General features: G+C 41.8%; 1 protein-coding gene across 4 annotated transcripts in view; it reads right to left on the bottom strand.

Moving 5' to 3' along the window:
• hecw2b (HECT, C2 and WW domain containing E3 ubiquitin protein ligase 2b) overlaps positions 1-26,333 on the bottom strand; it is a 377,012-nt gene that overhangs the window by 268,614 nt on the left and 82,065 nt on the right. The window lies entirely within an intron of this gene.

Genomic DNA, 26,333 nt, shown 5'->3' with positions numbered 1-26,333 from the left:
CATTCCTTTCTACTACAATATTCTTATATAAAAATTGCAATAAAATATTTGATGGCAATGATGATTTCCAGAAAGTACGTCCTTCATTGACTGTTGGGAATCTACATTTAGAGTCTCTTTTTTAAATTGATAGAACATATAGTTGAACAGTAGTTGATTTACCTCAGGTAATGATGATGTCCATGTATAAAGTAGGTATTAAAAGATATTGTAAATTATTGTATTTTCAATAATGATGGCTCACTGTGGACTCAACCCATTAACCTGCTTATAGGCAACCAACTCAAAAATATATAATAACAGCCAAATAAACACATGGGTTCAAGAATCTGTGCCTTCGATAGTCTTCCTACTCTCTCATATATCATGCATCAATCATTTGACTGGACTTAATTAAATCTTTTCACAATTTCCTCCATCAGCTATTCTGCTGAACTACTAAAGAATAAAAAGTCATTACAAACTTAATACAAAATTCCAAATGTTTCAACTTCAGTCCTAAAATGCATTACCCATTTTCAGATACGTATTTTTTTTTAATATTATATTTAATGAGCCAGACACAGCAATTTATTTTAGCTAATAAAACAGTTGATGATTCTACTACTAAATTATATCAAATACACTATAACTTCCATTTTAGTGAATTTCAGCAGGAAGTAATGTAACCAATGAGTCAGCTTAAAATTACAGGTGATTTGTGTTATGAACCGACAGCAAATACTTTATTTGAACAGCAGATTGAGGCAAAATTCATTTTCAGCCTGTAGATCAACTCAGTTTGAATGGTAGATTTCAGAGGAACTATTAATCTCATTCCCCCTTGGCCTCTTGTGCTTGTCATTTCACCATCTGCAGAGGTATATTAATGGGAGGAACAAGCAAAGTATGTCTAGTGTGCTGGTACAGACTGGCTCTGCCAATGTCTTTTGATGCCATTTCAGGATGTTGGTTTCCCTATCTCTCTGACAGCAACTCAACAAGAAAGATCAGCAACCTGCTTGTACAGCACATAACAAAAGACTTCTTTGCCAACAGCAAATCAAAAAGATATAAATGATTTTTAAAAACGCAAACAACAAGTCCTGACGAAGGGTCTCGGCCTGAAACGTCGACTGCAGCTCTTCCTAGAGCTGCTGCCTGGCCTGCTGCGTTCACCAGCAACTTTGATGTGTGTTGCTCAGATAGAAATGATCAGTGTGGCTAGTAAAGCACTGTCTGCCCTTTTTGTTACTCACTTGTGGTACATCGGCTTGTGACCTTCAACCTCAAAGACTATACCAGCACGAATTTAATTTTCTATCTGTAAGCACTCAATTCGTTGACCATATACATTCTCCTCAACTGCAGCAGTTCAGTGCTCAGAGCATGAAACACAATAAAAGGGTAAAGTAGACTAGTTCTGTACTATTGGTATTAATTGTTACAGTTTTTAAATGAGTCTTCAATTAGAATTGACTACATTACATAGACAGTGCAAGTAATATGTTTACAAAGCACAGCCACACCACATAAAAAACGCCATCCCCTTCTCGCAATTCCTCCGTCTCCGCCGCATCTGCTCTCAGGATGAGGCTTTTCATTCTAGGACGAAGGAGATGTCGTCCTTTTTTAAAGCAAGGGGCTTCCCTTCCTCCACTATCAACTCTGCTCTTAAACACATCTCCCCCATTTCACGTACATCTGCTCTCACTCCATCCTCCCACCATCCCACTAGGAATAGGGTTCCCCTGGTCCTCACCTACCACCCCACCAGCCTCCGGGTCCAACATATTATTCTCTGTAACTTCCGCCACCTCCAACGGGATCCCACCACTAAGCACATCTTTCTCTCCCCCCATCTCTCTGCATTCCGCAGGGATCGCTCCCTACACAACTCCCTTGTCCATTCGTCCCCCCCATCCCTCCCCACTGATCTCCCTCCTGGCACTTATCCGTGTAAGCGGAACAAGTGCTACACATGCCCTTACACTTCCTCCCTTACCACCATTCAGGGCCCCAAACAGTCCTTCCAGGTGAGGCATCACTTTACCTGTGAGTCGACTGGGGTGATATACTGCGTCCGGTGCTCCCGATGTGGCCTTTTATATATTGGTGAGACCCGACGCAGACTGGGAGACCGCTTTGCTGAACATTTACGCTCTGTCCGCCAGAGAAAGCAGGATCTCCCAGTGGCCACACATTTTAATTCCACACCCCATTCCCATTCTGACATGTCTATCCACGGCCTCCTCTACTGTAAAGATGAAGCCACACTCAGGTTGGAGGAACAACATCTTATATTCCGTCTGGGTAGCCTCCAACCTGATGGCATGAACATCGACTTCTCTAACTTCCGCTAAGGCCCCACCTCCCCCTCGTACCCCATCTGTTACTCATTTTTATACACACATTCTTTCTCTCACTCTCCTTTTTCTCCCTCTGTCCCTCTGAATATACCTCTTGCCCATCCTCTGGGTCACACCACCCCCCTTGTCTTTCTTCCCAGACCTCCTGTCCCATGATCCTCTCGTATCCCCTTTTGCCAATCACCTGTCCAGCTCTCGGCTCTATCCCTCCTCCTCCTGTCTTCTCCTATCATTTTGGATCTCCTCCTCCCCCTCCAACTTTCAAATCCCTTACTCACTCTTCCTTCAGTTAGTCCTGACGAAGGGTCTCGGCCTGAAACGTCGACTGAGCCTCTTCCTATAGATGCTGCTTGGCCTGCTGCGTTCACCAGCAACTTTGATGTGTGTTGCCACATAAAATAGCTTCCTTTCTGGCTCCAGGACTCTACAAGTTTGTTCCATTGTTGTGAAGTCAGATGTGATCATGTAAGAATATTGAGGCAGTAGCAGAAAGAAAGTGTATTTTTGTTTTGCCCAGTTTACTTACTAATATTGAGAATTAGCTATTAACTGTGCCCTTTGAGTAAGAGCAGATTGTCTTTGTATTAAAAAAAATGCAAATTCCATTCACAGCAATTTCCCCTCCAATATCAGTGCAAGGAACAATTGATACAGCAAATAACCTAAACTTTAATTAAATAAATAGACTACCATTTTAAAAATGCAAAACAATATTAATATGCTCATAAACCAATGCAATTGAAGCAAATTATTTGAACTTTGCTGTTCTTGCATACAGTACCACCTGAACCATCATTATCAACAAGCTCTCAAGTTGCAATTTACATTCAAACCTACACCTGTTCTATCCCCACACCCAGTAACCAAAGAAATCAATTTTAAAAGGTGACTCACATCTCTTGTACAAAACACACCATCTGCACCAACATTTTTGAAATGTTGTCAGTAGTCACAAAAACCTTCGTTTGCTCAGTATTTCTAAACATGGCAAAACACTTTTCTCGAATTTTCTCCAGCTGTCAAGCTCATTTAAATATCAGCTTGGGGAACGACTGAAAATCAAAGGCTGTTTTCAGCTCGTAATGTTGTGGGCTTCAGACATCCATGAAGTTCTCCTGAGACCATGCAATTCCTAAATTGGGTCAAGGTCTACACCGTCAGCTAAACAAGATTTAACACGCGACAGTAGCCCTACTTCGTGATCCACACACAGTATTTTAGGTAAGCAATGGACATGTTAGCTCTTGCATGTCCCTGCCTTTCAAAAGCTCCACACGTACAGACTCCTAAATGATATTTACCTAGAAAGTTACCAAAATACCAAGAATCATGTATATATCACAGCTCCACGTTTCTCCCAGTGTCAACACTGTCAACTTTCATTGAACTGATCAATGCAGCTGCTTTTCTCAAAAAGGGAACTTTAATTTTGACTTTTTTTTAAATACAGAGGAAGTAGAATAGAATTTTGCCCTTGTTTGTCCTGCTCACAGAAAGCAGGTCAAATCCAAACGGCTAATTATAGACCAGTCTACTCTCTCAATCACCGGCCAAGTGATGGGACATATCATCAGGGTTGTCAGGTACCACTAACAGTCCAGTACCCAGTTTGAGTTTCACAATTACTTAACTCCAGACTCCATCACACACAGGCCCAGTCCAAAAATGGACTGAGCTGAATTCCAGAGCGAGGTGAGTGTGATTGCTCTTTTCGTCAAAGCAGCATTTGATTAAGCGCAGCGTTAAAGAACCCTCATAAAACAGAAGTCTCCACAGGCATCTATCAAACACTCCAATCACTGGAGTTCTGTCTTTTGTAAAGGAAGGTAGTTGCAGTTGTTACCAACTGTAATAGTGTAACTGTTCAGCAAATGAGAGTCCATACCAGCATGCAGTAGACTTACCTTCAGGCATGGGATAATAAATGACTACGTTAAAAAAGACTGTCAGGTAACAATCATCCCCTAATAAAGGAGCATCTAACTACCAAGTTTTGTCATCCAGTGGTATTACCATTACCAGCTCACCCACCAGCAATAACATTGAATGGGCATCATTAATTAGAAACTTCACTGACACAGCCAGATAAATGCCATGGCTAGAAAAGCAGCTCCTGCAGCAAGTGACTCACCTCCCACATCCCAAAACGTTTTCCACTATCTGGAAGGTACAAGTCACAATTGTGATAGACCAACCCCACTTGCCTGTATGAATGCAGTTCCAACTCAATGGAGGCTCACTTCATCCAGACTGATTCAGAAAGAGAGAGAAAAAGCAGGAATGCATGCCAGTTGGTTTAACATTTAAAACTGGAATTAATCCAGTGAGAGCAGAATATTTAGAAAAATTCAAGATAATCAAAGATAACGTGCTTTCGTGTAAGAAAAATCACATTTGACCAGTTTATCAGACTTTCTTGACTGCAGTGTTTGCTGTGGAAAAAGGGAAATGGATGGATGTGCTAACACTTCTAGAAGGCATTTGATAAAGTGTCACAAAGTTATTGTGGGAGATAAAAGCTCAGTGTAGGGGGTAGCACACTGGGTAGAAGATTGGCTGATTAACAGGAAGGAAGAGGGTAGGTATAAATAATTCTTTTTTCTGGATGGTGATGTGTAAAAAGTGTTGTGCCACAGAGATTGGTACTAAATCTTTCATTATATAAATAAGGCACCAAAGATTTCCAAAAGACTCAAAAGTAAGTTGGATAGCAGGTTGTGAGGAGGATATAAAGAGGCTAAAGAGGGATATAAATCAGTGGGAGGGCAAAGAACAGACAAAAGCAATATAATGTGGGAATATTTGTGCCACACCAACAACTTCTCACTCAACGTCAGCAAAAGCAAAGAGCTGATCATTGACAACAGGAGGAGGAGGAAACCAGAGGACCATGTGCTAGTCCTCACCAGGGGGTCAGAGGTGGGGGGTCAACAACTTCAAATTCCTCTGCATTATCACTTCAGAAGATCTGTCCTGGCTCCAGTATGTAATGCCTTTGCAAAGAAACTACTGCAGTGCCTCTACTTTCTTTGCAACTTGTAAAGATTTGGCATGTCATCTAAAACTTCGACAAACTTCTATAGATGCATGAAGAATATACTGACTGGTTTCATGAGAGTCTGGTATGGAAATACTAATACCCTTGAACAGAAAAGCCTACAAACAGTAGTGGATACAGCCCAGTCCGTCACAGGTAAATGTGCTCCCCACCACTGAGCACATCTACAAGGAACGCTGTCGAAGGAAAGCAGCATCCATGAACAAGGACCTCCACCGGCCAAGTTATGCTCTCTTCTTGCTGCTGCCATCAGGAAGGAGGTACAGGAGCCTAAGGTCCACACACCAGGTTCAGGAACAGTTATTACCTCTCAACTATCAGTCTCCTGAACCAAAGTGAATACCTTCACTTTCAAGAAGTGCAACTCCTGTTCTATTTATTTATTTATTCATTCTTTCTTTGTATTTGCACAACTGGTCTTTTGCATAATAGCTGTTTGCCCAATTTTTGGTGCAGTTTTTCACTGATTCTAATGTGTTTCTTTGTATTTATTGTAAATGCCCACAAGAAAATGAATTCCAGTGTAGTATACGATCATACTTTGATAATATACTTACTTTGAACCTGTTCATTTAAGCAGGAAAGATAAAAGGAAGTTTATTATTTAAATAGTAAGAGACTGAAGATGAATCTGGGTATATTAGTAAATACTTTGAATGAGGCCAGTATACAGGTACTGCAAGTAATCAGGAAAGCTATCTTTTATTACTAGGGTAATTGAATTCAAACGTAGGGAGGAATGTGAGCACATTCAGTACCCCATGTACAATACTGGTCTCCTTATGTATGTCAATCTGTTAATGCAATAGAAGCTCAGAAAAGCTTTACTAGGCTAGTAACCAAAATGGGTGGCTTGTCTTGTGAGGAAAGGTTGCAAAAATTAGTTGTCACTTGATTGAAATACAGAAGACCTTGAAGGGTCTTCACACGTTGGATATAGAGAGGATATTTTTCTTAGGGAAAAATCTAGAATTAGGAATCATTGTTTAAAAATAAGGAGTCACCCTTTAAAAGACAAGGGGGATGATCCTTTCTTCTCTTTCAGAGAGTCAAGAGTCCTTTATATTTTCTTGCTTAAAGGGTGGTGGAAGCAGAGCCTTGGAATACCTTAATGGCAGAGTAGATTAATTAGTGATGAGAAAGAGGCAAAAAAGTTTCCATGGGTAGACTAGAATAGAGTTTAAGTTATAGTCAGAGAGTGGGGCCGGCTTCAGGGAGTGAGTGGCTAACTCCTGTTCCTAATTTTGCTCCACCGACTGGTATCCCAGCTAACATCCCACATAATCATTGCCTCCATCACTGGTGCTAACATCCACCAACAAATGTACAATTACCCTGCCTTGTGATCACTCCCTTTACTAGTCCCACAGCCACACTCAACCCCCACGGCCCTGCAACTGCTGCAGGCTCAGCACTATCGTTACATTGGCCCTCACACTAATCAGAGCTATCCACAAGCAAGATAAAACTGCACTCAACAGAAACACAAGCCCAATCACCAACCACCACCACCATAATCGACTTCTGATAGCTTCTAACGTCGCTACATGTTCTGAAGCATTTAAAAAGTTTAAAACATTTAAATTTACAAATGTATTAACAAAACACTTGATAGCACATTAAAACTCATTAATTAAACAAAAATAAAATTACTTTCTTAAGCAAAGATCATTGATCACATTCAAATGATGCACACACAAAATGTGCGAGCTAGGGCTGCCATGAAATTGAACATTTCGATAGAAAGTGGAAAGTCACATTCCCATTCTGTATTACCCCACTGTAATGTGCATGAGAGACTGTAATACACTGATTACAGAAGGGTGATCTGTTAGTTTTTGTGCGAGGGAGGGGTTGGGGGTTTGGGGTTTGCAAGTTTTGTTTTTTTTCTTCTGATGGGGGGAATGTCTTTCTTTCAACTACTTCTATGGTTTTCTGTATTTTTGACCGTCTGAAGACGACAAATCTCAGAGTTGTATTTTGCATACATACTTTGCTAATAAAATGAATCTTTGATACATTGACACAAAAACACAGTACAGCCAGTCAGCAGTTCTCCACAGAACTATCAGCCAACCATCAGCTTCATCCAGCCCAGTATCCCTTTGAATAAGCAACTTCAATGAACAAACACTTGTATCTGTTTAGCAATGTGATACTGGCATAAAGCTCTTAAATAATTTCTAAAAAGAACTCTGCCATAACACTAAAAATGAAACACAAGGTTAAAATAATGTTGAGTTGTGATCTGGCAATATGCTCGCAGGGAATCCACAGCACTGTTTCATCTAGCCTCAGAAAAGAAAACTACTGTAGTACTAATATATAATGCTACTCCAAGCAAATCATGGCTTAAAGCATTTTCATTTAGCTGTGTCAAAATATACACCATGAAAAATGCAGCTGCTTGAAATATCTTAAACTGACAGTACTCTTGCCATGAACAAATAAAAAGGCAGTAAAAAGAAACAGAACTAAAAATATTACTGCTTGCAAATTACGATAAAAACTGAAGATTGGTTCTTGTTTGAACTAATATCTGCTACATTCACATAACTGCAGAATACTCCCTGACAGAACATCCTCTTGGCCCCTGGACAGGACAGAAATCTGCCCAGGAAGGCCAAACTTTAAGGAGAACCTAATTAAGTTGGGCAGCAAAAATCTATTCACTTTGGGTTCCTTCCCCAATTACTAACCTATTATGCCCCATGCACAACTACACCATCATCTCTAGCAACACACATCAAAGTTGCTGGTGAACGCAGCAGGCCTGGCGGCATCTCTAGGAAGAGGTACAGTCGACGTTTCAGGCCGAGACCCTTCGTCCTGACGAAGGGTCTCGGCCTGAAACGTCGACTGTACCTCTTCCTAGAGATGCCGCCTGGCCTGCTGCGTTCACCAGCAACTTCGATGTGTGTTGCTTGAATTTCCAGCATCTGCAGTATTCCTGTTGTAACCATCATCTCTAACTGGCTATCTACAAGACTGAGCAGAGATGACAATAAAATGTTCCAGAAATTTCATCTTCAACCAGTCTTTAAAACATGACTTTGTCACTCATGTGCTTGCTGGCTCCTTCCCTACTGGCCCAATGTAGTTTAATCACATCCTTATCTTCACCCCTTCAATAGCTGATAGCTGAAACACAGCAGAGGCCATCTGTAGTTACTCTGTGGGCAGGGTCGCAGTAAGGCAACTTTGTTTCAGGTTTACAGGCAACAGCTCGCATTCCATGCCATGACAGTGGGTAGTCCGAAAAATCCAACAAGTCCCCCAATCCCTCTCTCAGGAGGGTTTTGGGTGTTCCCTATTCAAATGGTTCCAAGGACCTCACCCAGTGGCAACCCCTCCTGGACTGTCCCTCTGATCGTTGCCTTATCCATTGAAAAGGAGCAGCTCATATGTGTCCACTCTCATTCAGGCCTGGGGTGGCTGCCTTTGAACGCTGTGTACAATTTCTTCTCTTTCTCAGTCTGCCTTGCCATCAAGATGGAACTTGATGGCTCTACCGTAACTCGGGTCCCTTCCCATTTATTTTCCCAATATCTTTCTATCCTGATCTACATAACTAATCGTCATCCTCCCGGAACCAGCCATTAACATTTTGTTCACAGCTTGCTGTAACACCTCTGTCTTCATTTGTGTTCCCGTTCTCTTTCATCCACAAGTGTGTCTCCATCAGGACTGGTCAGATGCAAAGCAACAGGCTGATGTTAATCACTTATGTTCTCTGGTGTGACATTGTTACTGTGTGGATTTGATCCCTTGATTTTTTTAAAAAAGAGAGCATGGAATAGGCCTTTCTGGCCCTTCGAGCCACACTGCCCAGCAACCCACCCGTTTATCCTTAGACTAATCACGGATCAGTTTACAATGACCAATTCACCTACTAACCGGTACGTCTTTGGACTGTGGGAGGAAACCAGAGCACCCGGAGGAAACCCATCGCACACAGGAGGGACGTACAAACTTGCTTACAGAGAACGATGGAATTAAATTTCGAACTCTGATGCCCCGAGCTGCAATAGCATCACGCTAACCACTACACTAAAGTGGCACCCCTGTGCAGGTGACAAGAAGGTGAGTCATTTGGTTTAACCTGAATCCAGTGTTTCCACTGGCTGCCTTGCCGGGACTGTACACAAACACAGGTGTCATTTGTCAGAAATGCCACCTGTGGTCCTATCCAGCTGGGAGTGAATCCTGCCTTTTCAAGTAGCTCCCTTACCACGATTTGGCTCTGGGTGAACCATCTTCTCTCCCTCAGGCTCCCTTTCATCAGCAATACGTCGCTGATGTTTCGCTGGGACCCTCAAGACTTGAAGACGGCTACAATGGTCCTTCACGTCATCTTACTAAATTGGCACCAGTAGTTTCTTTCTGGACACTTCCTATTTCTGTCATCTCATGTTCTTCTGTTGCTCTGACCCACACATATATTCCCATTCTGCACTTTACTCTCCCTTTTCTGGCGCATCTTTTCTTTCATTGCTGCTTCTTCCGCAGGAAGCTGCATTGCTTCGAATAGTTCTCGCCTGTGCTTGACCTTTTGACATGATTGCCACACATTGTCCTGTCTCCTCTCCCTGCTTGTGGCTGCTCCCTCCCTGTGGGCCACGTTGCTGCTCTGTGAATCATACATGTTTTCTATCTCTGTCTCGTCCATGTTATTCCTCCTTTCCTAAATCTACAGCAGGATAGTGCCTGCCTTTTTTAGTGTGTCTATCCCTTGTAGTACTCTCATTGTACGGACACACACAAAAATCCACAGCAAGTTACACTCCCTCAATCTCAAGTACCTGAGACTGATGTTTCTCAGCCTTTGTGTTTTCACCTCTTACACTGGTAATGTAAATTGCCCCTCCAGTCATGGGCAAGGGTAGATCAATTATTGACACTGACAAATCTGTGTCGACTAACATTTCACATTGCTGGCCCCTAATAAACCTCTTGTGTACGTCTGTGGGTGACCACTAAAGGCAATGGAGGCTACCACCAACCGTTTGTCTGTCCTTGCCAGCTCTATGATCTAATCAGCAATCAGATCGGACAGAGAGGGCCCTGCTGTGGCTTCTGCCTGTTTTGATGAGTGAATCTCACAGCTTCCTGCAACCATGCCCTGAGAGGCCACAGCTTTAATATACCTTGAAGAAGGGTCTCAGCCCAAAACATCAACTGCTTGTTCATTTCCATAGATGCCCGCCTGACCTGCTGAGTTCCTCCAGCATTTTGAGTGTGTTGCTTTGGATTTCCAGTATCCACAGAACTCCTTGTGCTTATCAGCTGTACCCCTGTGTCTATTCTGGCACTCCCTTGTTGGGTTCCGCTGTTGCTGGCACACAAAGCAAGTCCGCTGTGCAATCGCAGCAGCGACAGCCACTTTACAACTTCTCTTCCCTCTCCACTAGTCTATCTCCCAGTGAGGTAAGTCATTCCCATTGCTATCTCCAAATCTACAACTTCCTGGTGGGCTGAGCTCAGGCCTTCCTTCAGCATTTTCAGGAAGACTGGATCATCCCTCCCTGGATTGTCCAACTCTGAATACTCCTCATATGCTCAATATTTACGTTCTGCAGGCTCATCAGCTCTCTGAGCTACTGACATTATTATTCCCCAGTAACTCTCACCTCTCCCCAGTCACAGCCTCACTTCCTCATTAAAGCACCGATATCTCTCTTCATTCCTGGCACTCCCGGTAGCTGCCTTTGTACGAACAGATGTACCGGGTACAACTTCTCCCTTAAATATTTCCAACTAATTCCCATATTAGGCAAAATATGAGAGATGGATAAATATTAAACAATGCATACTTAAAACCACAGAGCATGTACTCTGCAATCTTCCACTTCTGTGCCGCTGAAGTCATGATCCCTTTCCATATAAAGGTCCGTTACCACAAAGTTTCAAAACACATTCACAAACAAATATGCTGCTGTACAATTTCCCCAAACGAGTACACTTGCATCCTCTGACATCCCAGATGATCAGTAAACATGATTCGCAACTTGTGGCCCTGTTTCACCAAACTACCAAAAATGTTTGGTCCCTTACACAAACACACACTTTTATATCTCAAACAAGAGAAATATCTGCCGATATACATCAAAGTTGCTGGTGAACGCAGCAGGCCAGGCAGCATCTATAGGAAGAGGCGCAGTCGACGTTTCAGGCCGAGACCCTTCGTCAGGACTAACTGCCGATGCTGGAAATCAAAGCAACACACACAAAATGCTGGAAGAACTCAGCAGGCCAGGTAGCATCTATGGAAAAGAGTAACCAGTCAATGCTTCAGGCAGAGACCCTTCATCAGGACTTTTACATCTACCAGTTCAGTTCTTCACCATGTTTGTTGATACTTTGTGATCCCATGGTTGGTGACCTGAACTGACCTAAGCGTGGGTGCTACTCTTGAAAATACTCATTCCCTGAGACTGCTTAAGTGGGGATGTACAAAGTGGGTCATGAATGTATCCCGGATAAGTCCCCAAATGTTGCCACAATGATCACAAATCACTGGAGAGGAACTGGAACTGCTGATATAGAAGTTTTTATCTCTTAAGGCGACTCAAAATACATTACATTTTTATACCCTTAAGATCAATAGGCCACTCAATATTTTCAACAGTTACAATGACAGAGTTTATTTCAATACTTTGGGTTGACCACGCTTCCTTTGAATTACATATCTACAGGGGGAGACACCTCTGAATGTTCAAATGTCTTTGGGTAATTAACACAATCCTATTATTTTAATGTTTAGCTGATGCATATGAAAAATTAGTCTGTGGGTCAGCCCGTGCTTTTACCCTCAATTTACTGTTTGCAGTTACAAGAAAAACTGAAGACTGGTTCTTACTTGAATTGGTATCTGCTATATACACACAGAACTCCACAGCAACACTCACAACGCGCTGGAGGAACTCAGCAGGTCGGGCAGCATCCGTGGAAAAGATCGGTCGACATTTCGGGCCGGAACCCCCCTGAAACGTCGACCGATCTTTTCCACAGATGCTGCCCGACCTGCTGAGTTCCTCCAGCGCGTTGTGAGTGTTGCTTTGACCCCAGCATCTGCAGATTATTTTGTGTTTACAGAACTCCAGAATACTCCCCAACATTAACACTTTACTTCATCAGCAATCGGAAACCATTTATTGTGCCTTCTGTAAAGAACAATTTTTTTAAAAAACTCAACCAAAACTGGTAAAAATTACAACTTGAAAACACCCAACAGCTCTCTCTATAACTTGCCAGTGCTGAGCTGTGCCCAAGTCTCAAAGTTTGCTTTGTACAGCTAATCCTTCCCAGCACCAACGGCTCGGCTAGAACACAGACGGTTCACAAAAACTGCCCAAGCTTTTTACATTGTTAGAATTGGCAATGTTCTGATCAGGACCAGGTAGTGAACTTGTCTGCATGTTAAATTGAAAAAGCACCTCTGAGATGCAGCCAAAACAAGATGTAACAAGCCACAGTAGAGGCATTTACTGGCAACGCAGTGCTTCTTACAGCAGAAAAAAGAAAAAAAAAACTAGCATACCCTAGAGCAAGAAACCATCACGATAATAACAATCAAGGGAGAGCCAAATTTGAAAGAGTATTTGGAAGAAAGAAAATAATATGTGGGATGAATTTAAACATTCTGTTATAGCTATTCACATATACACACTCTTATCAACTAACAAGTTGGACATCTGTCCCCTCTCTATTCACAAACTATTCAAATTAGATCTGCAAGCCATCATCCAATTGAATCTGCAATTTAAAGACAATCCAAGAAAGAGCATAGTGACATTGGGTCTCAGTAGGAAAGCAGGAACACTTAGCTTTCCACATCATCTAAAATTTATGAAGAAGCATTTCCGATAGAGTTCGAAATTTTCATTAATCCTGGGACTGCAATTTTTAAGTATAGCCAGACGTAAATTAAAATGTCCTGCTTGCACACAGCTACAAATCCATGTTAAAGTCAAAATTATTTTAATACTTCCTATAGTTAGATTTCCAAGTTGCACATAACAGTCAACCACCTCATTTGCTCCAGTTTAAATGAAAGATTCATCATCATCAGCAGGTGCCATGCCCAGTTTGAGCTTTGACTGCCATGGCCCACACACTCCTGTTTTGGGTCAAGTGGATCAATTCATTGGTGTTCATTTCCAGTTCTCTGGCCGCCGTCTCCATCATCATTTGTCTTTGTCTTCCTTTTGCTTTCTTCCCTTCAATCTTTGCCATAATTACCGTGCATTCTAACTCCTCTTTCCTAATCACATGTCCAATGAAGTTACATTGCCTTTTCATGATCTCATACATTATTTCTCTTTTTGTGTTTGCTCTGTTCATGACATCCTCGTTAGATATTCCTTTCGACCATGATATTCTTTGCATCCTCCTCAAAAACCACACCTCTGTTGCTACAAATCGTTTCCTCATTTTACTAGATATTGTCCAACATTCTGAGCCATATAACATAACTGGATAAACTTAACATTTCAGTACTCTGAGGCAGGTTGTCATGCCTAGTTTAGTATTGGTCAGTATACTCTTCATTCTCGTAAAGGTGTCTTTTGCCATCCCTATTCTTCTTTTAATGTTCAAGTCGCACCTGCCAGCTGATGTCACCCATCTTTCTCAGTAGCAAAAGTTCTGTACTTGTTTTATGTCTTCCTCGTTTAAATTCTTAGAAGTATTTTGGTGATATGACTCATTAAACTTATAGTCCTATGTAATTCACATTCTATTGCTCCAGCTTTCTCAGGAAGAATGATATATACTGATTTTTTTCATCTCTTCTGGTATTATTCCAGTCTCATAAATATCATTGATTAAATCAGTAAGTTTTTCAATTCCATAATCTTCAAGGGTGATAATTTGTTCTATTACTAATTCATCAGGACCTGCGGCCTTTCCTTTCTTCATCTTATTTATTGCATTATGGAGCTTTAGATTTTAAAATACTTGGACATCCAATGTTTTTCTTAATTTCTGATTTTTCGCCTCGATCATCTTCAAACAATTCCTGAATATACTCAGTCCATCTTTTCATACTCTCATCTTTTTCCATGATAATGGTACCGTCCTTTGCTTTCAAACATCCACCTAAAGAGCAGAGGGGCTTTTTACCAGTGATATTCTTGATTTGTTGATGTATGCTTTTTGATTCTTTCCAGTTGTTCACATTCCTGGTTTAACCATGCTTCTTTGGCTTTTTGACATAAGCTTTTAACTTTCTTTCTAAGAATTTATATTCCATAGGATTTGCTTTCTTCAGTCTCCTTTCTTCCATTAGATTTTTGATTTCATCTGTCATGCATTTATTCTTTGTGCTTTTTTTCTTTTTTTAGGAATCACGGACTTTGCTGATTCTACCAAGGCATCCTTTAGAGAGTTAAATTTCATTTCTACATGATTGCTATCATCTTCAACAGATTCTATTTCTAGACTTTGAAATCTATTCCTTACTTCAATTGTAAATTTTTGTCTTAAGTTTTCTTCTATTAAATGAAAGATTACATTCACATTTTAGCAGAAAAGATTGATTACAGACCACTGGGCAGTGACTTCAATTGATGCGCATGTTGGGATTGCCTGACTTTTCACTGGAGCACAAGATTACTCACCTGAATGAAACTGTACCATCCTCCGCATTCAGAACATGATGTACAAAAACGTACCAAGATGAAGAGGAATAAAAAAATGGCTCAGAAAAACTTACACAACAGAGTTTTGGATATCCTAAAGAGAAAGGTTCCGTGAAGGCCAGCTTTCTTACAATTTCTGGCCATTCTTTATCAAAGGGCAGATGATGATTGGCTGGAAAATGGGGGCGCTCTTAGAATGGGGAAGAAAACTCACTGCCAGACCCCAGTTAGTAGAGATTGGCAACAAGATCTCCTCCACACTCACCATCAACAAAGGTGCAATACAGGTCTGTGTCCTTATCCCCTCTTCTACTCATTTTATACTCATAATCATGTGGTTGAGCACAACTGCAATGCCATATCAAGTTTGCTGTTGACACCACTGCAGTTCATCAAATCAAAAGTGTTGACAGGTAGGTATATAGAATGGAGATTGAAAACCTGATTGAGTGGAGCCTCATTAGCAACTGCTCACTCAGCTTTAACCATCAACCAACCCCGACGTCAGAGGTTTTGAGAGGAGGGCATTTCACTCAGGTCCACTGCCTGAGTAGAAAAAGGAACAGCGGGTCACTACCGGGTAATAGAGCTTTGACCAGCGACCAATCCACGTTTGGGATCGATCAGCAACAGCATATTAAAGGAAGGCAGGAGCAAGCGCAGCGGCTGTAGTCTGAGTGGACAGAGTCAGATCTTGAGGTTTCAGCTCTTCATGGGTCTTGAAGAGAGGCTTCAATCAGAAAGCAAAGAAAAGAAAAGCAGAGCTTAAGATTTTTTTCCATTCCTTTCTTTATATCTACTTAGCTAGGACAGTAGAGATGCCAGGCAGGAGAGTGGAATGTGGGATGTGGGAAGGCAGAGAGATCTTCAGTGTCCCTGATGACTTCAGCTGCGAGAAGTACATCCAGCTGCAACTTCTAACAATCTGCGTTAAGGAGTTGGAACTGGAACTGGATGAACCCGGATCATTCGGGAGGCTGAAGGGGGGATTGACAGAACATGTAAAGAGATAGTTACACACAAGGTGCAGGACACAGGAAACTGGGTGACAGTCAGGAAGGGGAAAGGGGTTAAGGAGCCAGTGTAGAGTACCCCTGTGGCCAACCCCCTCAACAGCAGGTATATCACTTTGGAAACTGTTGGTGGGGGGAGGTGGGTGTGGACTTAACAGAAGAGAGTCACAGTTGTCAGGTTTCTGGCACTGGGTCCAGTTCTGTGACTCAGAAAGGAAGAGAAGTGGCAGGGGGAGAAAAAGCATGTTGTGGTGATAGGGAATTCATTAGTTATGGGAACAGACAGGAGGTTCTGTGGATGAGAATAAGATTCCCAGATGGTATGTTGCCTCCAGGGTGCCAGGGCCTGGGATATCTCAGATCAAGTCCTCAGCATTCTAAAGTAGGATGGTGAACTGCCAGAGGTTGTGGTCCATGTAGGTACCAATGACCTGTAGTTGGACGAGTGACAAGGTCCTGCATAGGGAGTTCAGCGAGTTAGGTGCCAAATTAAAGGAGCAGGACCTCCAGGGTTATGATCTCAGGATTGTTACCCAAGCCACATGCTAGGGAAGCCAGAACAAAGAAGATTATACAGTTTAATATATGGCTAAGGAGTTGATGTAGGAGGGAGGGCTTACAATTTCTGGATCATTGAACTTTCTTCTAGGGAAGGTGGGACCTATACAGAAGGGACAGTTTGCAGTTACACTGGAGGGAGACTAATATCCTGAAGAGGTTTGTTAATGCTGCACAGCGGGGTTTAAACAAGAGTTTCAGGGGATGGGAACAACAGTACCAGAACAGTTAATGAAAAGATAGTGGAGGCAGATGTTGGTAAGACTTCAGACAAAGTTAGGAATCAGAAGGTTGAGCATGACGAGAGCAGTGTCCTAAGCTGTGTATATTTCAATGCAAGCAGTATTGTAGGAAAGGCGGATGAAGAAGAGGTTGCTCAGAGTCAAAGGCAGAGAGGAGAGACTGTTGATGGTGCAAAATTGCAGTCAACATGATGTAAAAATGATGCAAAGTAAAAAGTAGACGCAATCGAAAAGGGTGAATACAGGATTTAAGGTGTTATATTTGAATGCACGCACTATATGTCATAAGGTAGATAGACTTGCAGCACAGTTGCAGTTTGGCATGTATGATGTTGTAGGCATCACTGAATCTTGGCTGAAGGAAGTTTATACCTGGGAGCTTAATGTCCAAGGATACACATTATATCAAAAGGACAGGCAGGAAGGCAGAGGGGTGGCAGTGAGCTGTTGGTACAAAAATGAAATCAAATCATTAGAAAGAGGTGAAATAGGGTCAGAAGGTATTGAATCATTGTGGATAGAGCTAGGGAACTCCAGGGGTAAAAAAAAAACCCTGATAGGACACCCAAACAGTAGTCAGATTGTAGTCTACAAATTACAAAAGGAGACACTGTAGAAAATACATGCCAAAAGAGTGATGATCATGGGGGATTTCAATACCCAGGTAGATTGAGAAAATCAAATAGGTGCTGGATTCAAAGAGATGAAATTTCTAGAATGCCTATGAAATAGCTTTTTAAAGCAGCTCATGGCTGAGCCCATTAGATTATCAACTATTCTGAACTGGGCGTTGTGCAATGAACCAGAATTGCTTAGTGAGCTTAAGGTAAAAGAACCCTTAGGGTTCATAATATGATTGAACTCTCCCTGAAATTTGAGAAGGAGAAGCTAAAGTCAGATGTATCAGTATTACAGTGCAGTAAAGGAAATTGCAGAGGCATGAGAGAGGAGATGGCCAGAAATTGATTGGAAAAGAACACTGGCAAGGTTGATGGTAGATCAGCAATGGCTGGAATTTCTGGACACAATTTCAAAGGTACAAATTATATACATCCCAAAGAAGTATTAGTATTCTAAAGGCAAGATGACACAACCATGGCTAACAAGAGAAGTGAAAGCCAACATAAAAGCCAGAGAGAGGGCATATAATAGATCAAAACATTAGGGTGAAGTTAGAGGATTGGGAATCTTTTAAGAACCAACAGAAACAACTGAAGTGTCATCAAGGTAAAGATGGAATACAAAAGTAAGCTAGCCAATAATATTAAAGAGGGATACCAAAAGATTCATCAGATGCACAAAGTGTTAAAGAGAGGTGAGAGTGGATATCAAACTACTGGAAAACGATGCTGGGGTGGTAGTAATCAGGGACAAGGAAATGAAAAATGAACTGAATAAGTATTTTGCATCAGTCTTCACTGTGAGGAACACAAGCAGTATAGTGGACATTCCAGGCATCAGCGGTCATGAAGTGTGTGAAGTTACCATTACTAGAGAGAAGAATCTTAGGAAACTGAAGGTCTGAAAATAGATAAGTCACCTGGACCAAATGATGTACACCCCAGGGTTCTGAAAGAGGTGGCTGAAGAGATTATGGAGGCATTAGTAATGATCCTTCAAGAATCATTAGATTCTGGAGTAGTTCCGGAAGACTGGAAAATCTGTAAATGTCACTCCACTCTTCAAGAAAGGAGAGGGACAGGAGAAGGAAAATTAGAAAGAATGTGCAGAAACTGGAGAGGGTTCAAAGGAGGTTCACAAAAATGATTCCAGCATTGAATGGCTTGTCATATGAAGAGCATTTGATAGCTCTGGCCCTGGACTCACTAGAATTCAGAAGAATGAGGGGTCATTTCAGAGATTAAGGGAGCTAGGGCTTTACTCTTTGGAGAGGAGGAGGATGAGAGGAGACATGATAGAGGTGTACAAGATAATAAGAGGAATAGATAGAGTGGATAGCCAGCACCTCTTCCCCAGGGCACCACTGCTCAATACAAGAGGACATGGCTTTAAAGTAAGGGGTGGGAAGTTCAAGGGGGATATTAGAGGAAGGTTTTTCACTCAGAGAGTGGTTGGTGCGTGGAATGCACTGCCTGAGTCAGTGGTGGAGGCAGATACACTAGTGAAAACTGAGAGACTACTAGACAGGTATATGGAGGAATTTAAGGTGGGGGCTTATATGGGAGGCAGGGTTTGAGGGTCGGCACAACATTGTGGGCCAAATGGCCTGTACTGTGCTGCACTATTCTATGTTCTATGTTGTTCAATTCATTGAAACATATCAAATGACGAAATGCCTTCATAGAATGGATGTGGAGAGGATGTTTAATTCTTGCTAAAGGCAGTTGTGGAGGCCAAGTCTTTATGTATATTTCAGGCAGAGATTGATAGATTATTGATTGGTCAGGGAGGGGATATGGGGAGAAGGTAGGGGATTGGGACTGTGAGGAAAATTGGATCAGCCATGATGAAATGGCAGAGCAGACTCGATGGGCCAAATGGCCTAATTCTGCTCCTATATCTTATGGTCTTAACATCAGCAAAACAAAAGAGCTGATTATCAACTTCAGGAGGAAGAAGCCAGAGGTACATGAGCCAGTCCTCCTTAGAATGGAAGTAACTTGAGATTCATTGGCATTATCATTTCAGAAGATCTGTCCTGGGACCAGCACGTAAATGAGTCACAACAGAGCCTCAACTTTCTTGGAAGTTAGAGTAGATTCAGAATATCACCAAAAACTTTGACAAACTTCGATAGATGCACAATGGAGAGTATCCAGACAGGTTTCATCTCAGCTGATATGGAAACACCAATGCCGAGGAATGGAAAAGGCTACTAAAAGCCCAGTACATCACAGGCAAAGCCTTCTCCAATACTGAATGTATTTACAAGGAGTGCTACCCCAAGAAAGCAGCATCTAGCATAAAAGGCCCTCATCTTCCAGGCCTTGCCCTATTCTCACTCCAACCATCAGGCTCCTGAACCAGCATGGATAACTTCATTCACCACTGCTCTGAACAGGTTCTACAACCTACACACCACTTTCTAAGATTCTTTACTAATGCTCAGTATTATTTTTATTTGTACTGTTTGTCTTCTTTTGCATGATGTTTATAGTTTTTCATAAGATTCAATTATATTTCTTTTTCCTGTCAATACCAATAAGAAAGTAAATCTCAGGGTAAGAAACGGTAACATATACGTATTTTGATAACAAACCTACTTAGAAATTGGTTTTCAGAAAGCCAAAAATAGACAATAGACAATAGGTGCAGGGGTAGGCCATTCAGCCCTTCGAGCCAGCACCACCATTCACTGTGATCATGGCTGATCATCCACAATCACTACCCTGTTCCTGCCTTCTCCCCATATTCCTTGACTCCACTATCTTTGAGAACTCTATCTAACTCTTTTTTGAAAGAATCCAGAGAATTGGCCTCCACTGCCTTCTGAGGCAGAGCATTCCACAGAACCACGCCCTCTGTGTGAAAAAGCTTTTCTTCAACTCCGTTCTAAATTGTCTATGCCTTATTCTTAAACTGTGGCCTCTGGTTCCGGACTCCCCCAACATCGGGAACATGTTTCCTGCCTCTAGCATGTCCAATCCCTTAATAATCTTTTATGTTTCAATCAGATCCCCTCTCATCCTTCTAAATTCCAGTGTATACAACCCCAGTCGCTCCAATCTTTCAACATATGACAGTCCCTCCATCCCGGGAATTAACCTTGTGAACCTACGCTGCACTCCCTCATAGTTAGAATGTCCTTCCTCAAATTTGGAGACCAAAACCGTACACAATATTCTAGGTGTGGTCTCACCAGGGCCCTGTACAGCTGCAGAAGGACCTCTTTGCTCCTATACTCAATTCCCCTTGTTATGAAGGCCAGCACGCCATTAGCTTTCTTCACTGCCTGCTGTACCTGCATGCTTACTTTCAGTGACTGATGAACAAAGACACCTAGATCTCGTTGTACTTCCCCTTTTCCTAACTTGACACCATTCAGATAGTAATCTGCCTTCCTGTTCTTGCCTCCAAAGTGGATAACCTCACATTTATCCACATTAAACTGCATCTGCCATGCATCTGCCCACTCACCCAACCTGTCCAAGTCACCCTGCATTCTCATAACATCCTCCTCACATTTCACACTGCCACCCAGCTTTGTGTCATCTGCAAATTTGCTAATGTTAATTTTAATCCCTTTATCTAAATCATTAATGTATATTGTAAATAGCTGTGGTCCCGGCACCGAGCCTTGCGGTACCCCACTAGTCACTGCCTGCCATTCTGAAAGGGACCCATTAATCCCTACTCTTTGTTTCCTGTCTGCCAACCAATTTTCTATCCATGTCAGCACCCTACCCCCAATACCATTTCCTCTAATTTTGCACACTAACCTTCTATGTGGGACCTTATCAAAGGCTTTCTGAAAGTCCAGGTACACTACATCCACTGGCTTTCTCATGTCCATTTTGATAGTTACATTCTCAAAAAATTCCAGAAGGTTAGTCAAGCATGATTTCCCCTTCATAAAGTCATGCTGACTCAGACCTATCCTGCCACTGCTATCCAAATATGCCGCTATTACATCTTTTATAATTGATTCCAGCATCTTCCCCACCACTGATGTCAGACTAACTGGTCTATAATTGCCTGTTTTCTCTCTCCCTCCTTTCTTAAAAAGTGGGATAACATTAGCTACCCTCCATTCCGCAGGAACTGATCCTGAATCTATAGAACATTGGAAAATGATTACTAATGTGTCCACGATTTCTAGAGCCACCTCCTTTAAGTACCCTGGGATACAGACCATCAGGCCCTGGGGATTTATCAACCTTCAGTCCCATCAGTTTACCCAACACCATTTTGTGCCTGATGCGAATTTCCTTCAGTTCCTCCGTTACCCTAGGTCCTCTGGCCACTATTACATCTGGGAGATTGTTTGTGTCTTCCCTGGTGAAGACAGATCCAAAGTACCTGTTCAGCTCGTCTGCCATTTCCTTGTTCCCCATAATAATTTCACCCGTTTCTGTCTTCAAGGGCCCAACTTTGGTCTTAACTAATTTTTTCCTCTTCACATACCTAAAGAAGCTTTTACTATCCGCTTTTATATTTTTGTCTAGCTTACCTTCGTACCTCATCTTTTCCCCCTGTATTGCCTTTTTAGTTATCTTCTGTTGCTAAAAGATACAATAATGTTGGAAACTCACAGCAAGCTTCCACAAAGAGGCTTTTGATATGATCAGACAATTTGTTGTGATAATGTTAATTAAGAGTAAAATAGTAGTCAGGACGTGAAGGAGAGTTCTGCTCCCATTCTTCAAGATAGTGCTGTGAAATCATTTGCATCTTACTTAGAAAGAAAATGGGGCTTTGGTCAAATGCCTCACCAGAAAGACAGCATCAATGAGGACAGAATTCAAGAGTACCTATCAGAAATAGTACCATAATTTCCAGTAATAATCCTAAAAGTGCTGAGATCATTATATCAAAATCTGTCACCTTTGAGTTAAGACTCTTGCTTTCATTACTAGAAAAAAACATCACTGTTACTCGTTATCCTGTGAATTCAGCAGAAGCACTGTTACATTCACAAAACAGGAACACAAAAACTCCAACTGTCTCTACAGGAAATCTGAACAGTTGGCCAGAGCTAAAGCAAAGCCCAACCCATAAAAGAGGGCTGCACAAAAAGCATTTCAAATTACTTGCTCGAAAAACAGTCTTGGACAGGGCATTGCAAAGGCAGCTGGGACATATAACTGACAGGATCACAAATGAGTTAGAAGTGGATGTGATGGGAAGGTGTCCAATGCCAATGTTTACATAACCAAGGATCTGACTATTATCCCCACAACCATGTTTGGTAGTTGAGGATCTAAACACTGTAAAAGTCTTGAGCTTCAAGGAGTGATGTAGGCACAGCAGGCATCACAGTGCTACTGCTGACAGAGTCACTGAATCACAATGTCACAGACTCTGATTCAATTCTCAGTTCGGGTACTGTCTGCGTGGAGTTTGCACATTCTCCCTGTGACTGCATGTTCCGCTGGGTACTCTGATTTCCTCTCACGTGGCAAAGACTGAGGGTCGGAAGGTTAATTGTTCCCTGTAAACTGTCCCTTGTGTGTAGATGAGTGATAGACTTGAAGAGAATGTGGAGAATTTTTTTTTAAAATGGGATTAATGTACTAAGAGTTCAAAATGGGTAGTTAGTAGTCATTGCGGACTTGATAGGCCAAAAGGGCTCATTTCACATTTAACTCTCTAAGGCTCTATGGCAACTCCAGTTACATATGAAAACCACAACTTTCTTAGTTAATAAATGACTGAGAGAACAAACTGTAATTCATTTACTCACAGTAGGTAGCAAACCCTGAATAAGACAAGACAAGGATCTGCCCTGTACATTTTTGCTTCAAGCTATCAGTAAATAAATCGGCACTAACATATAGGTGAATGGAACATGTACCATTATAAATCAGAAATGCAAGAGTGAGTAGCAAAATGGCTGATGCAAGGAACACTGTACTGAAGGAGATGAAACAATGTGTACTTGGATATTTTGTGCCATCTAGAAGTCAAATTGAAAGCTTTAAAAATTTACTCCATTAATTTGTGGTCTTGCAGGCACATTATGAATGTGTATAGCCTACATACATTCAAAGCCGAAGACAAACGTCCGATCCAATAGGAATGTACTGTAAACAAGTATATATTTTCACCAAGTGAGCAATTTTGGTGGAGATTTAGAAACGTTTCTTCGCTCTGAAGTGGGGATACGTTGGATTTCCCTGCCCTAGTGAGGTGTGGTTAGCAGGGTGAGTATACTCACAATTGAGAGTGAATACAGGAGGAATCATAGAATAGTGGGATAGAGTGGGAAGGTGGCATTGACGTAGAAGCAGAAGGGCAGGCCGTGATCTAATTGATTGGATAGAAAATCAATTTATCAAAAAAACAGAAAAGTTACATTTTTAAAAGACAGAATTGTGAAACAGCAGAAGGCACAATCAGTTCCCACCACACAATTCAAAATTACAGCTGTAAATGGTTAAGTGTATATTAATAGCTTAGTTGTGTCAGATTGAACAAAAGACTACATGGCAGCTTATTTTTCTGATCTGCAATTCGCACATTAAAATAATCGCAAGGGGCAGCGCAATTAGTGTAACACTTTACAGCACAATAACCCTGGGATCAATTCTGTTGCTATCTGTAAGTTGCCTGTACTTTCTCCCCATCACCACGTGGGTTTCCTCTGGGTACAATGGCTTCTTCCCACATTCCAAAGACAGATGAGCTTGTAGGTTAATTGGTCACATGGGTGTAATTGGGCAGTCTAGGCTCGTTGGGCCAAAAGGGCCTGTTACTGCACTATATCTCTAAATAAATAAAATGAAATGTTTGCAGAAAATAATAGAGTTTTCAGTCAACCTGCACTCTCTCCATTAAACAACAGCTAATGGGACACAATCAGCGACAAGGACATTTCTGGTCTAACATTTCAGGTGCATGTCGTGAAGATGTCAATTGGTAAAATCTATCATAACAACAGAGCCAAGGTCCCCTACAAACAGCATTGTGCCATGCTGACGCAAACCCAACCTTGACCATGTTTCTATTATGCAGGCTGCAGCTGTCTGGTAATAAAAACAGGCTTCTGCAGCCAAGCTTCCATTTCAATCTCATTTTCAGGCTTCACCTATAATACTGCTACTCCCAATGGTCCTTCAGATGTATTCAATAAATAGAGAAAAAGTAGCCACCTGCCACAGTAATTCGGGGATTATGAATTTACATCTGCAGTGCTTTGTAACTCATCGACATTCAGGTCTGAATTACATTTGAAAGGAACTCCTATTCAAGGTTTCAAGTAAAGAAATAACCAGATATGCGCTGTCTGAATCTGACTTCAAAATAACCAGTGACCCACTTGAAACAGGCCAGACGCAATGTAATATCAACATTTTAACTTCACATTTATGACACCAAAAGTGTATCAACAATCTGAATAAGCAGAAATTACTTTTCAAAAATGCACTTTATTCATGAAGCGTGAAAAGATATAATATACAGTACCCTGTAAAAGTCTTAGGCATATACTGTTTATAATATAGTGCCTAAGAATTTTGCACACTGCTGTATCTATTAACGCAGAGCAGAGAGTGAGTTTGTAAATCTGGTGGGAGCAAAGGATGCTGGGAATGGTGAGAATGGAGTGTCGTAGGAGGGGTGTGAGGGGTAGGAGGGTGGTGCAGGTACAGATACACCCAGCCCTGAGACACCAGCCAAGGTCATTTGATTGTAAACAATTGTTCTTTGATTATTACATAATGTCTTTCCAGTGCTTCCCGCTCCCTCCCCTCTCCCCTCTCCCTTCCTCTTTTTCCAACCACGATCCCCCTCTCCCTGCCCCTTTCCCACCACTCTCAGTCCACAATAGCGACTCATATCAGAATTTGGTTTATCATAATTCACGTGTCATGAAACGTCACTGTACATTCTTAAATTATTTACAATGTATTAACTTGACCCTTAACCCCCCCATATGTAGTTTCAGTAAACAACCAGAAGTATTTTTTAATGTGGTTTCAGAGCACTCCCCCCGCCCCCACCACCATGTGCAATGACAAGAAATCTTTAGCCTTTCCCGTTGCCTGAGTTCAGTGTGCCCTTAGACTATATAGAAGATGCTCTTGGCTCAAACATCTGCAACATTCAGCTGGCGACAGAAACTGGCAGAAAAGGTGGTGGAGGTAGCTACTGGACAAGCACTCGAATCACCGAGGAACAAAAAGCAACAAAGTGCTGGTAGATGGGATTGGTAAAGATGGGTACTTGATGGTCAGCGTTGACATGGGGACTTTTCTTGGTGCTGTCAGACCCTATGACAGCTCCTTGCATTGGAAGGCCATCAGATTTCAGACAGACCAAAGATCTTGCACTCAGCTGACAAATAAGCTATTTTTATTAGATTCTCTTAATGTGTCTTTTGGGAAAACCTGTGGAACACAGGGTCTTGTGCTGTGAAACTTTTTGAGATTACCCACTACATCTCAGTCCAGACTTTCTTAGCAATCATAGATTCCAGAAGTGGATGGATAACAATCTCATCAACATCACAGTGACCTCAGGGATTAGTGAATGATGGCACCAAGACTCTGGTTGTAGATAAGGAGTCTGACAAGCAGGGCACTTCTCACTACAAGCCATTTAGGTTTGCAGACCTGAAACATTAACTGTTTCTCTTTACACAGATGCTACCTGACTGTCTCCAACATTTTCTGTTTTTATTTTAAGCAAGGCCCTAATGCTTGTGTGAGCGATCTTATGATGAAGCCACTGTCAAATGACCTGATAGATTGCATGGGGAAAAAGGGTCCATTATCTCAAATCTTAATGCATCTCCTGTGACATGTACATACGTGGCAGTGTAAAGAAAACAGAAACCAGTCTCAAAATGTTCA

This window comes from Mobula hypostoma, chromosome 6 (genome assembly GCF_963921235.1).
Source record: "Mobula hypostoma chromosome 6, sMobHyp1.1, whole genome shotgun sequence".
Lineage (NCBI taxonomy): Eukaryota > Metazoa > Chordata > Chondrichthyes > Myliobatiformes > Myliobatidae > Mobula > Mobula hypostoma.
The sequence above is the reverse complement of the archived record's forward strand: the minus strand, read 5'-3'. Positions and strand labels throughout refer to the sequence as shown.